Consider the following 11,104-nt stretch of genomic DNA (forward strand, 5'->3'; position numbering starts at 1 on the left):
TGTTTTTGTGTTTCCATTGTTTCATATTCTCATCTGGAGTAGAAACTCCCAGAGAGAGGAACATTGCTTCATTTGATCATTTAACAAATGCTTTTGTCTATTATATACCTGACATTACACTAGGACCTAGGAATACAGAGCTAACATGTCAAATTTAACAATAACTAATTGTCTCCATGATAAAAGATACTGTTTGGCAGGTCTAAATAATTACTAATAAACCCCTAATATTCTCTATTTTAATGTTGACTATTAAAAATCTGCATCAGATGTAGCTTTTTATAAAGCCAGTTATAGAAATCTTGAAAAAGTGTTTTGGGATATAATTCTGATTTGGAAGATATAAATAAATTCTTTTTAAAAATATCCTGATGAAATACTCAGAGGTACAGTCAATTTTTATATACCATTTAAGGTATTATGTAAGGTTCAACATAGATGACATGTTTAACAGTACATATTATAGAAATTCACAGACTGAGTTCAGAAGTGATTAAATAGATATCAATATTTGTGACATAGGCATAGCTTTCTGGTGATTAATAGGTGGGTAGTGGGTTCAATGACTGAAATGTTCAATAAAAACCACTACTGTTAAATCTAGTAAAACCATGAAGGTGTAATATGGCCTGCTGGGAATTCTGAATGACCTAAGCGCCTCCTCCTTAACTCATTGCCCACAGGATACTGGGACAGAACAGATGGAGTCGATCTAAGTATTAGGATGCAGTAAGGGCTGTAAATGAGTCCAGACTAGTTGATATTTCTGGGACTGTGAATATGCCTGGGAATCTCAGTGTATTCTCAACGGCCAAATCATCCATATTTCGTGAATTTTCATTATGTTAAAAAAGTAGTCAGTACATTCAGAGGCGTTAGCGTTTCTATGCTCTTGCTCTGTCATTAGTGGGCAGCCTATCTAGGGGCGATCTGCCTGTCTAGGACACAACTGTTAATTGATTGTGCCATATGTGTTAGACCATAATGTATATATACCTAAATTAGTCAGGGTGTTTGGGAAATGTTTTGCCTGGAGTGATCAGTAAGTTCTGGCTTGGCCTGGTGTTGTTTATGCCTTTGTATTTTGTTGTTGTTGGGAGAGGTAGCTCAAGGGAGGCCATTTCCTATTGAAAGTGCATGTCAGGATGGAGGTGAGGGTGAGTGCACTTGCTGGTGTCTACTAGGGATCCACTTTTGCCACATAAGCAATATCCCTTACATTGCGCCACTCTGGTCATGTTGAGAAATTGCTCAATTTCTGTGACGAAAAAGGGATCTGCACGCTTACAGCCAGTCTCTATCCCAGAATATCTGAAGGTAAAAATGAGAGGTGAGGGCCACCTCAGGGATTAGCTACCATGGAAGTTCTCTCAGGCTGAATTCACTCTGAGCTGTTGGTGATCTACTGAGTGGGGGGTTCATCTTCACTGTCTTCTTTGTTATTTTCGCAGACTCCCAACTTCCTACAACTCCTCCTTTTTCTGAGTGACTCCTGACTTTTGCGATCACAACAACTATTCTCTCCTATCTTTGTGCTATTTTGTAGACAGACTGTGAGTGAGCACAGCTAACTTGTGAGCCTAGTGTAACCTTAGGAATCAAACTTCCTGCCTTTAAGTTCCTGTTTCACTTTTCACTAATGTAGCTTCAGATCTTTCAGAAGTAAAATGAGATGATACTAGTACGTGCTGTAAGGACTAATTAAAGTGCATGCAAAGCACTTAGCATTACACATAGAAGAAAGTTAGCTTCCAGTCATTGAAAGAAATTATGGTTTCTTTTTTGTTATTTAGAAGAAATCTTTAACGTGATTTGAAAGTATGATTTGGGTATGATTTTCACACAAAAAGGGGAATTTGTGATCATTTCCTGTCCATCATCTAGCTAAAAAACACCCTAGAGGTTTACAAAGTACTCTAGGAGGGAATGGAATGTATCACAATGAGAGTGATATTTAGATTGAGTCTTGGGTGATGAACAAGTATATGTCAGATTAAAGAGATAGGGCAGGAACATAGAAAAATAATAAATAGTATTAAGAGATAAGGCAGAAACAAAGAAAAATAATAATTAGTATGTGGAGGTAAGAGTGAATTTTGTTCTGTCTAGGAACTAAATCTCAGAAATGTAGAAATAGATTTATGAATGAAAGAACAAACTGAGGTAGGAAAGATATTGCCCCATATCAGTTGGGAGTCAGATAATGGAGGATTTGTCAAGGCAAATCAAGTAGGGCTGAATTTTTCAGAAGGTTGATGGTTGTTAAAAGCAAAGCATAGGTATAATCAGCTTTGTCTTTGTATCTGCCTTTATGCGAGAATAGATTGTGGGGTCAGGAAGACCATCATAAAAAATCTTGTCATTATTCAGGTGAAAAATTATAGCATCATGAACTATAACAGTGGCAAAGTGACTAGAGAAAAATCTATATGTTTAGGAGGTATTAAAAGTTTTAGTGAATGGTATTTCATTATTTGTAAAGACTGAAGAAAATAGACGGCTCTCAATTTTGGATGGGTGGATGAGTATGCCATTTAAGATAGAAACATTAAAAGAAGGAAAGGGATAGAAATGGGGTAAAATATTTAGCTTTGAATAAGTTGCATTTGCCAATAGGCAGTCATTTCTATGTGTCTTGAAGTGAGGAGACTGGTCTGCACTGAACGATCAGATTGTAAAGATATAGGTATAAAGAGGCCACCACTAAAACCATACAAATGGAAGAGATTGCCCATAGAGAATATATAGCATGAGAAGAGGTGAAAGAGAGTAGCTTACCTGGATTTAGCGCCCAGCAGTGAACCCTGTATGTGGTTGATATTCATCAAGTCCAAAAATAAACTTTGATAAAAAATGAATAAATCTGTTCGATTTTAGGGGTCTTCTCAGAGCAAGATGGAGTTTTGTATATTAAAATGTTTAGTTTGGTGTCAGCGTCTGATCTGATTTGGTCTATCTCTGCAATGTAGAAATTGGCTCATGATGGCCTGTCTCCTTGCAATGGCTTTAAGGGAAGGGCACTGTGACACTTTCCTTGTAAATTGGGCCACAGGATTCCAACAACAGATACCACTAGAAGTTGCCATTCAGAGAAAAAAATGTCCTGTTAAAAATATAGATTTACCTTGGAGATGTTGCAGGTTTGGCTTCACATCACCACAATAAAGTGAGTCACACAAATTTTCTGGTTTTCTAGTGCATATAAAAGTTATGTGTACACTACTTTTACTTAATAGACTATCCTGTGGTCTGGGGGTCCCCAACCCCTGGGCCTCGGACAGGTACCAGTCAGTGGCCTGTTAGGAACTGGGCTGCACATCAGGAGGTGAGCAGCAGACAAGCAAGCATTACCATCTGGGCTCTGCCTCCTGTCAGATCAGTAATGGCATTAGATTCTCATAGGAGCATAAACCTATTGTGAACTGTGCATTCGAGGGATCTAGGTTGTGCACTCCTTATGATAATCTAATGCCTCATATTCTGAGGTGAAACAGTTTCATCACCACCCTACCATCCACCACTCCCCACCCCTGTCCGTGAAAAAAACTGTCTTCCCTGAAACTAGTCCCTGGTGCCAAAAAGGTTAGAGACCACTGCTGTAGTCTATTACGTGTGAAATAGCATTATGTCTTTAAAAATGTGTATACCTTAATTTAAAAATACTGTGCTGAAAATGCTAATGATTATCTGAGCCTTCTGCGAGTCCTAATCTTTTACTTGGTGTGGGAGCCAGGGGAGGTCTTTACTCTGTGTTAATGACTTCTGATTCATCAGGGTGGTGGGTCCTGAAGGTTGGTTGTGGCTGTGGCAATTTCTTAAAATAAGGTAACAATAAATTTTGCCACATTTGACTCTTCCTTTCATGAACTATTTCTCATTAGCATGTGATGTAGCTTGGTAGCATTTTACCCAACAGTAGAACTTCTAAATTTGAAATTCAGAGTCAATCCTCTCTAAACCTGCCACTGCTTTATTGGCTAAATTTAAATAATAATCCAAATCCTTTGTTGTCATTTCAACAATGTTCCCAGTATCTTCACTGGGAGTAGACTGCATCTTTGCTTTCTTTGCTCATCCATAAGAAGCAACTTCTCTTCTGTTAAAATATTATCAGAAGATTGTAGCAATTCAGTCACATCTTCAGGCCCCACTTTTAATTCTATTTCTTTTGTTATTTTCACCACATTTGCACTTACTTCCTCCATTCAAGTCTTGAACCCCTCAAAATCATTCATGAAAGTTTAAATCAACTTCTTTCAAACCCCTATTAATGCTGATAATTTGACTTCCTATGAATCATGAATGTTCTTAATGACATCTAGAATGGTGAATCCTTTCCAGAAAGTTTTCAATTTGCTTTGCCCAAAGCCATCAGAGGAATCACTGTCTATGGAAGCTATAGGTTTACAAAATGTATTTCTTAACTAATAAAACTTGAAAGTCAAAATTACTGTTTGATTCACAGACTGTGGAACAGCTGTTGTGTTAGCAGCATGAAAACATTAATCTTGTACATCTCCATCAGAGCTCTTTGGTGACAAGATGAATTGTTAATGAGCAGTAATATGTATGACTTTTGAGACAAGGTCTTGTTCTGCTGCCCGGGTTGGAATACAATGACAAGATCACAACTCACTGCAGCCTCAAACTCCTGAGCTCAACCCATCGTCCTGTCTCATCCTGCCAAGTAGTTGGGACTACAGGCATGTGTCACTATGCCTAGCTAAATTTTAAAATTTTTCTTCTAGGGAAGGAGTCTCATTATGTTGCTCAGGCTGATCTTGAACTCCTTGGCTCAAATGATCCTCCCATGTCAGCCTCCTAAAATGCTATGATTATAGGTGTCAGCAGTAATATTTTGAAAGAATTTTTCACCCCTGAGCAGTAGTTCTCAATAGTGGGCTAAAAAAATACTAGAAATCAAATCCAGCAGCATATCAAAAAGCTTATCCAACATGATCAAGTTGGCTTCATCCCAGGGATGCAAGGCTGGTTCCACATACACAAATCAATAAACATAATCCATCACATAAACATAACCAATGACAAAAACCACATGATTATCTCCATAGTTGCAGAAAAGGCCTTCAACAAAATTCAACACCCCTTCATGCTAAAAACTCTCAATAAACTAGGTATTGATGGAAGGTATCTCAAAATAATAAGAGCTATTTATGACAAACCCACAGCCAATATCATACTGAATGGGCAAAAACTGGAAACATTCCCTTTGAAAACTGGCACAAGACAGGGATGCCCTCTCTCACCACTCATATTCAACGTAGTATTGGAAGTTCTGGCCAGGGCAATCAGGCAAGAGAAAGAAATAAAAGGTATTCAAATAGGAAGAGAGGAAGTCCAATTGTTTCTGTTTGCAGATGACATGATTGTATATTTAGAAAACCCCATCGTCTCAGCCCAAAATCTCCTTAAGCTGATAAGCAACTTCAGCAAAGTCTCAGGATACAAAATCAATGTGCAAAAATCACAAGTATTCCTATACACCAATAATAGAGAGCCAAATCATGAGTGAACTCCCATTCACAATTGCTACAAAGAGAATAAAATACCTAGGAATCCAACTTACAAGGGATGTGAAGGATCTCTTTGAGGAGAACTACAAAGCACTGCTCAAGGAAATAAGAGAGGGCACAAACAAATGGAAAAACATTCCATGCTCATGGATAGGAAGAATCAATATCGTGAAAATGGCCATACTGCCCAAAATAATTTATAGATTCAATGGTATCCCTATCAAGATACCATTGACTTTCTTCACAGAATTAGAAAAAACTTCTTTAAATTTCATATGGAACCAAAAAAGAGCCTGCATTGCCAAGACAATCCTAAGCCAAAAGAACAAAGCTGGACGCATCACACTACCTGACTTCAAACTATGCTACAAGGCTACAGTAACCAAAAGAGGATGGTACTGGTACCAAAACAGATATATAGACCAATGTAACAGAACAGAGGCTTCAGAAATAACACCACACGTCTGCAACCATCTGATCTTTGACAAACCTGGCAAAAACAAGAAATGGGGAAAGGATTTCCTGTTTAAAAAATGGAGTTGGGAAAACTGGCTAGCCATATGCAGAAAACTGAAACTGGACCCCTTCCTTACACCTTATGTAAAAATTAACTCAAGATGGATTACAGACTTAAACATAAGACCTAAAACCATAAAATCCCTAGAAGAAAACCTAGGCAACCAACCTTCCTTCCTTCCTTCCCCTTCCTTCCTTCCCCTTCCTTCCTTCCTTCCTTCCTTCCTTCCTTCCTTCCTTCCTTCCTTCCTTCCGACGGTCTCCCTCTGTTGCCGAGGCTGGACAGTACTGCTGTGATCTCCGCTCGCTGCAACCTCCCTGCCTCGGGCTCCCATGATTCTCCTGCCTCTGCCTGCCGAGTGCCTGGGATTGCAGGCACGCGCCGCCATGCCTGACTGGTTTTTGTATTTTTGGTGGAGACGGGGTTTCACCGTGTTGGCTGGGCTGGTCTCCAGCTCCTGACCTGGAGTGATCTGCCTGCCTCGGCCTCCCAAGGTGCCAGGATTGCAGACAGTCTCACTCACTCAGTGCTCAATGTTGCCCAGGCTGGAGTGCAGTGGCATGATCTCGGCTCGCTACAACCTCCACCTCCCAGCCGCCTGCCTTGGCCTCCCAAAATGCTAAGATTATAGCCTCTGCCCAGCCGCCACCCTGTCTAGGAAGTGAGGAGCGTCTCTGCCTGGCTGCCCATCGTCTGGGATGTGAGGAGCCCCTCTGCCCGGCCACCCCGTCTGGGAAGTGAGGAGCACCTCTGCCCGGCCGCCCCATCTGGGAAGTGAGGAGCACCTCTGCCTGGCAGCTGCCCCGTCTGGAAAGTGAGGAGCGCCTCTGCCCGGCCCCTCCGTCTGGGAGGTGAGCAGCACCTCTGCCCAGCCACCCCGTCTGGGAGGTGAGGAGCGCCTCTGCCCGGCTGCCCCGTCTGGGAGGTGAGGAGCGTCTCTGCCCAGCCGCCCCGTCTGGGAGGTGTGGAGCGCCTCTGCCTGGCCGCTGTGCAATCTTCCAAGTGTGAAGTGACAGCCTTTCTGCAGGTGTACCCAACAGCTCCGAAGAGACAGCGACCATCGAGAATGGGCCATGATGACGATGGCGGTTTTGTCGAAAAGAAAAGGGGGAAGTGTGGGGAAAAGAAAGAGAGATCAGATTGTTACTGTGTCTGTGTAGAAAGAAGTAGACATAGGAGACTCCCTTTTGTTCTGTACTAAGAAAAATTCTTCTGCCGTGGGATGCTGTTAATCTATAACCTTATCCCCAACCCCATGCTCTCTGAAACATGTGCTGTGTCAACTCAGGGTTAAATGGATTAAGGGCGGTGCAAGATGTGCTTTGTTAAACAGATGCTTGAAGGCAGCATGCTCGTTAAGAGTCATCACCACTCCCTAATCTCAAGTACCCAGGGACACAAACACTGTGGAAGGCTGCAGGGACCTCTGCCTAGGAAAACCAGAGACCTTTGTTCACGTGTTTATCTGCTGACCTTCTCTCCACTATTATCCTATGAGCCTGCCACATCCCCCTCCTCTCCGAGAAACACCCAAGAATGATCAATAAATACTAAAAAAAAGAAAAAAAGAAAAAAAAGAAAACCTAGGCAATACCATTCATGACATAGACATGACCAAAGACTTCATGATTAAAACACCAAAAGCAATGGTAACAAAAGCCAAAATTGACAAATGGGATCTAATTAAACTAAAGAGCTTCTGCACAACAAAAGAAATTATCATCAGAGTGAACAAGCAACTTACAGAATGGGAGAAAATTTTTGCAATCTATCCATCTGACAAAGGGCTAATAACCAGAATCTACAAGGAACTTAAACAAATTTACAAGAAAAAAACAACCCCATCAAAAAGTGGGTGAAGGATATGAACAGACGCTTCTCAAAAGAAGATGTTTATGTGGCCAACAAACATATGAAAAAGGCTCATCATCACTGGTCATTAGAGAAATGCAAATTAAAGCCACAATGAGATACCTTCTGATGCCAGTTAGAATGGCGATCATGAAAAAGTCAGGAAACAACAGATGCTGGAGAGGATGTGGAGAAATAGGAACACTTTTACACTGTTGGTGGGAGTGTAAATTAGTTCAACCATTGTGGAAGATGGTATGGTGATTCCTCAAGGATCTAGAACCAGAAATACCATTTGACCCAGCAAGCCCATTACTGGGTATATACCCAAAGGATTATAAATCATTCTGCTATAAAGACACATGCACATGTATGTTTATTGCGGCACTGTTCACAATAGCAAAGACTTGGAACCAACTCAAATGCCCATTAATGATAGAGTGGATAAAGAAAATATGCCACATGTACACCATGGAGTACTATGCAGCCGTAAAAAAAGGATGTGTTCATGTCCTTTGCAGGGAGATGGATGAAGCTGGAAACTATCATTCTCAGGAAACACAAGAACAGAAAACCAAACACTCCATGTTCTCACTCATAAGTGGGAGTTTAACAATGAGAACACATGGACACAGGGAGGTGAACATCACACACCAGGGCCGCTTGGAGGGTTGGGGCCTAGGGGAGGGATAGCATTAGGAGAAATACCTAATGTAGATGACAGGTTGATGAGTGCAGCAAACCACCATGGCACGTGTATACCTATATAACAAACCTACACGTTCTGCACATGTATCCCAGAAGTTAAAGTATAATTTAAAAAAAATTAAAAAAATATTTAGTAAACTGGCTGGGCACAGTGGTTTATACCTGTAATCCCAGCACTTTGGAAGAAGGTCGAGGCCAGCAGATTGCTGGAGCCCAGGAGTTCGAGCCTGGGCAACATGGTAAAACCTCATCTCTACAAAAAAATACAAAAATTAGCTGAGTATGGTGATATGTGCCTGTAGTCTGAGCTACTCTGAAGGCTGAGGTAGGAGGATTACAGAGGTAGCAGTGAGCCAAGATCACACCACTACACTCTAGCCTGGGCAACAGAGCAAGACCTAGTTTCAAAGAAAGAAAGAAAGAAATTAGTGAACCATGCTGTAAACAGATGTGCTGTAAGCAGATGTTCTGGCAACCAGACTTTGGTGCTCCATTTATAGAGCACAGGCAGAGTAGATGTAGCATCATTCTCAAGGGCCATAGGATTTTTAGAATGGTAACTGAGCACTGGCTTCAACTTTAAGTCACCAGCTGCATTTGATCCTAACAAGAAAGCCTGTTTTTTCAAACTTCGAAGCCAGGCATTGATTTTTCCTCTCTAACGATTAAAGTCCTGGATAGCAACTTCTATCAATAGAATACTATTATACCTACATTGTAAAGCTGTTGTTTTGTATAGCTACCTTCATCAATTATTTTAGTAAGAGCTTCTGGATAACTTGCTGCAGCTTGTATATCTGTACTTGTTACTTCATCTTGCACTTGTGTATTAGAGAGATGGCTCTTTTCCTAAACCAACCTCTGCTATCTTCCATCTTTTCTTCGGCAGCTTCCTCACCTCTTTTATAGAGTTGAAGAGAGTTAGGGCCTTGTGTTGGATTAGGCTTTGACTTAAGGGAATGTTGTGGCTGGTTTGATCTTCTGTCCAGACCACACACACTTTCTTCCTATACTCAATAAAGCTGTTTTGCTTTCTTATCATTTATGTGTTCACTGAAGTAGCACTTTTAATTTCCTTCAGTAAATTTTCCTTTGCATTCATAACTTGGCTAATTGTTTGGTGTGTGAGACCTAGCTTTCAGCTTATCTTGGCTTTTGACATGCCTTCCTCACGCAGTTTAATCATTTGTAGCTTTTGATTTAGAGTGAAACACCTGAAACTCTTCTTTTCACTTCCACACTCAGAATTCATTGTAGGGTTATTAACTGGCCTAATTTCAATATTGTTGTGGATCAGGGAATAGTGAAGCCAGAGTAGAGGAACAAAAGCTGGGGAACAACCGGTAAGTGGAGCAGTAAGAATATATACCACATCACAACATTTATCAACTAAGCTTGCTCTCTTACATGGTGCAGTTTTTGGTGCCTCAAAACAATTAGAATAGTTACATCAATGATCACTGATCACAAATCACCATAACAAATATAATGATAAGTTTGAAATATTGCAAGAATTGCCAAAATTTGATATAGAAACATGAAGTGAGTATATACTATTGGAAAAATGGTGCCCACAGTTTTATTCCATACAGGGTTGTCACCCACCTTCAATTTGAAAAATAATTCAGTATCTCACAATGCAATAAAATGAAGTGGAACAAAATCAGATATGCCTGTAATAAGCTTATAATTGACTTATTATAAACCTTCATAGGAGCTTAAGGAATACAAGGATGCATGAGAAAATTTTTTTTTTTTGAATATGGAATTGGTATGGAAAAAAAGTAGAAAGAAAAAATAATTCAAAAATTAATGAAAAGAGAAGAAAATTAAATTATGTGAGACAGAGATGAAAAGGTAAATAGGTCCCTTAGACCTGAAATAAATATTAATGATTGCATTTGAGGCTATTCATCTTCTAGTTTTATTGATACCATTATCATAACAACAAATCTTTCTTTAGTTCAAATCCAGTGCTTTATTATACATTAATTTTAATCACAATTTGTATTTCCTACAGATTAAAGTATTTTAAAATATTAGAAATTAATTCATTTTAAAATGCTGTCAGGTTTTATATGTCATTCCAGGAAATGTGTGGCCTCTTGGTTATCCCACCAGGGATAATCACACCCTTCCTATATGAGTGTTTGTTTTCTGACTTGACTCCATGCAGCAGAAGACCTTCTGCAAGGAACAGTCTAACCCTAAAGCATGGATAAGCAGTGTGTTCTAAGACATGTTGCCCACTGAAGGTAGGTTTTTCTCACTAAAATGACCTACTCAGGATCTCTCAGACTCTCAGGTGCTCTGAAGTATAGTTTTGAAATAGTAGGTGACATGCTGCTGCTCATTGTGTTTTCACACAATGCAGCCCTCGATCATGTTGTCACTTCACACTAACAGACTCAGATGGAGAATACGATGACTTTTGCTGTGTTCTCAGAAATGAACAAAGACAATCACTCTAGGAGAGTCAGATCTTGAATTTTCT

The sequence above is a fragment of the Gorilla gorilla genome, chromosome 4 (genome assembly GCF_029281585.2).
Source record: "Gorilla gorilla gorilla isolate KB3781 chromosome 4, NHGRI_mGorGor1-v2.1_pri, whole genome shotgun sequence".
NCBI lineage: Eukaryota > Metazoa > Chordata > Mammalia > Primates > Hominidae > Gorilla > Gorilla gorilla.